The sequence below is a fragment of the Ananas comosus genome, unplaced genomic scaffold (genome assembly GCF_001540865.1).
Source record: "Ananas comosus cultivar F153 unplaced genomic scaffold, ASM154086v1, whole genome shotgun sequence".
Classification (NCBI taxonomy): domain Eukaryota; kingdom Viridiplantae; phylum Streptophyta; class Magnoliopsida; order Poales; family Bromeliaceae; genus Ananas; species Ananas comosus.
In genome coordinates, this window is record NW_017890638.1 from 16050 (window position 1) to 19663 (window position 3614).

The 3614-nt window shown below is 31.4% G+C and overlaps 1 long non-coding RNA gene across 1 annotated transcript in view; it reads right to left on the minus strand.

Moving 5' to 3' along the window:
- Window positions 1-2471: 2471 nt before the first annotated feature.
- LOC109703997 overlaps window positions 2472-3614 on the minus strand; it is an 11599-nt gene continuing 10456 nt past the window's right edge. Inside the window, exon 3 of the long non-coding RNA XR_002214114.1 lies at window positions 2472-2534. This is a non-coding gene — a long non-coding RNA (uncharacterized LOC109703997). The remainder of the gene's footprint in view (window positions 2535-3614) is intronic.

Consider the following 3614-nt stretch of genomic DNA (forward strand, 5'->3'; position numbering starts at 1 on the left):
TTGGAATATATGGACTTTCATGAACGTATTAAAAGGATTTCTGGATTTGGTAAAATAAAAGGTTTTCTACCCCTCGTGGTAGCTTCTATAAAAGATAAAAGTTTTCGCGTACGAAACAGTTTTCAAAAGATTTTTCGTGGACTTCTGTTTAAACATCGAATGTAAAACTACGAGGTGAATGGTGAATGTATGAATGTATAGCTATCTGTATATTCATTTGATTGTGGTTGTATACTGTTTGTACTTTTGTACTTGTGTGACGCCGTGCAAGTACAGGGGAGACTCTGTCCGTGTGAACAGTGGATTCCCTGTATTTGTGGCGGATCTGGCATACTCTGGGGTCAGGTTTTCAAAAAAAAAAAGAATTTCCAACGCTTTTCCGCTGTATTTCAAACAAAAAGGGGACCCCGGGGCGTGACATTTTGGGCCTAGTCGCGCATTTCACTGAAGTCAGTAATTGCCCACTGAAAACTATTATTTAATAGTTCTCACGCCCTCTGTTTTGTAGTTTCTTTCAGAGCCTTCGGCACCGACGGAGGCACGGGATCGCGGCAAGGGTGTCGCCTAGCTAGATAGAGAGGAGCTTGTTTCGCTCCTAGGTGGTTGTCCTTCCTTTCTTTCTTTTGTTGTTGTGAGAGAGGGAGATTTTGAGTACCATATATAGAGAGACCACCTATGTACTCTTTATGTTTAGCTTTTGTATTTGGGATTTTCATTGTACTACTTTATGGCTTTATTAGTGGATTTCAGTTTTATACTTATCCCTCTGTTGTAGAACTTAGTTATTTACTTTGCTCTGATATCATTAGATCCCTTTGTTCCACTGTCTTATTTATCGTTTTGTTTTAGACACCTTGCATGTTTTAGACATATGGCGGGTCTGGGCACGTGCCGGGCGAGCTTCCGCTGTGTCCCGGGGCGTGACATCCTCTCTCGTACCGGTACCTCATGTTAGTCATCCATAGCATTGACACTCTAGTGCTAGTATGCTTACATCTATGTTGATTAGTATAGATGCATGGATAGAATAGCAATGAAAAACATATTTACTCATTGTAGCATTATGGACATAATGAATATACATGTAAACTGACATTGGCATATAGTTGAACATGCATCTAAACTGACATTGTCATATAGTTGAATGTGCATGTAAACGGACATTGGCATATAATTGAATGTGCATGTAAATGGACATTGGCATATAGTTAAATAAATGAAATTAGAATATCATACTTGATAATTAATCCTTTAGTAGAGGCATGACTATGAAATGAACATGTTTATTTGCTTGTCATTTATACTAGTGAAGATACCCGCGCGATGCGGCGGGTCAATTCCATGATAACTGAATGAAAGAAGGTGGGGAGAGGAAAAACTATAAAAATATAAAACGAATAAATAAGCTGAAGAATAACAGAAGAATAAAAATAAAAAAAAGTTGATAAAGACGAAACAACATCAGTAAAGTATAAGAATAAAAAAATAAAGATTAAATCATAAGAAAAAATAAATTACGTTTATAGCAATAATAAAAAAAGGATAAGAAGGATAAAAGAGTAACAGCATAAAAAACAATAGTAAAGTAAACAGAAGAAAAAAGATAATAGTCATAAATAACAACAACAGTAATAAAGAAGGAAAATAAGTATACTAATAGACCAAAATTTATGTTGATCTATTGCCTCATTTAATTGTCTATTTTTTAATATGTGTTGTTATCCTTGTCTTGGCGTTTTGTCGTTCATTTGGTGTACCTGAATAGAAAGGAACACATGTTAAAAAATTGTTAGTAATAATGCAAATAAAAAATAAAATCATGATAAAAACTATGAATCACAATTTGCATACTAAATATAAATAAAAAAAGGATTTGAAAGATTATATTTTTCTATAAATATATAATAAAAGAAAAAATAATTTAAATATTTTTTAAAAATTTGATTACATTAGCAATGGTAAAAATCACACGTCATAAATTGTCACCAGCCTAAGCAAAAAGGACTATTTCAAATATTATGGATAATAAAATTTCATTAGAACTAATGATGCTCAAAAGGAGAAAATAAAGAAAAAAAATTTGTAAAAAAGAAAAAACCATACGTTTAGTCTCTATTTATATACGTATGATTGATGAATGAAAATCAAAGTGAATGCTATATATATATTATATTATATTATATATATATGTATGTATGTATGTATGTATGTATGTATGTATGTATGTGTATATGTATGTATGTATGTATTATTAAACAGTGCTATTATAAGTTGTGAAGAAAGATAATCATTGCACTTCTAACCATGAAAGAAAATGATATACGTACAGAGTGAAAGATCTCAATTTCGAAATATATGAGTAATAACATACTTGGCATAGAATAAAAAATGCCAAAAAATGTGATCTATCACCTTTTTGTACAAAATAACATTCATAACAACAGTAAATTATTAATGTACCTTTAGATCAAGCCCTGTGTAGAAAATCATAGGAATCAAACTGAGTTTAGCACCACATTCGCCAATTAAGCTAGCTGTCAGATATTTCAGCAAAAGCTTATGAAATTAGGCATATAGTAAAAAAAAATTAAGGTTGAACATTGAAAAAAATACACAGATAGCATAAAACATTTATAAGACAAAAATCAATAAATACATCATAAAACTGCAAAACTAAGTAGTAAATAACATGAGTTTTAAAAACAATGAGTCTTAAATTGCCTTTCGTACCTCAAAATTACATCAATAGAATTGCAAAGCATAGGCAAAATATGAAAAGCAACGAAAGTATTTGAGGGTTTTTGATTATATATAGTTTTGATATATTAAAATTAACTCTCAATATTAGTTTATTTAAAAATTAATTCCTAAAATGATATATTGCTGATAACAAAATTAATCAAAATTATATTACACCTAACCCCCTTTTTTACCTTTACACATTTTTGGATCACAAATGTCATAAGTGAACTGATAATCGTAAAAGACAAATTAAAAGTTCATTTACTGATTTTTCTTCAAATATACATAATATCTTATTCATAGCTAATTATATGTAGTAATATAAAGCTTAAATTTACATTTCCCAAGTAAACTCATAATGGCTAGCGTTTTATGGCATGGAACATCCTACCTAAGTAGCTTATCTTGATAGACATTATAGGTATGTAAAACAAAACCGAAAATAAATACATACCAAAATTCAGGATCAAAACAAAATTATAAAATAACTCACAGGGCGCCATAGAGAAGAAATTCTTGATCAATCTTGCGGAAGCGTGAAGTCCGGCTATGGTCTGAAAGTCACGAACCGAACTTGGGTGATTTGGATTCTCCCCCTGTCTCAGGCATTCTACCGTATGGTATGGAACCGATGGTAATTCTTCACCAGAATGCGTATGAGAAGGTGGCAGGACCAATACCCCTTTATATAGAGTCCAGATCGACTTCCCATTAAAGTCTGATTAGGATTCTATTTAAATCTGAAATAGATGGGATAGGGATAAAATATACCATATCAAGTAGTTCTAAATCTGTTAGAATTGACCTTTATCTATAGCAAATCCTAAATTAAATATAATTAATTGGGCCACAATATATGGAAATCCTAACAT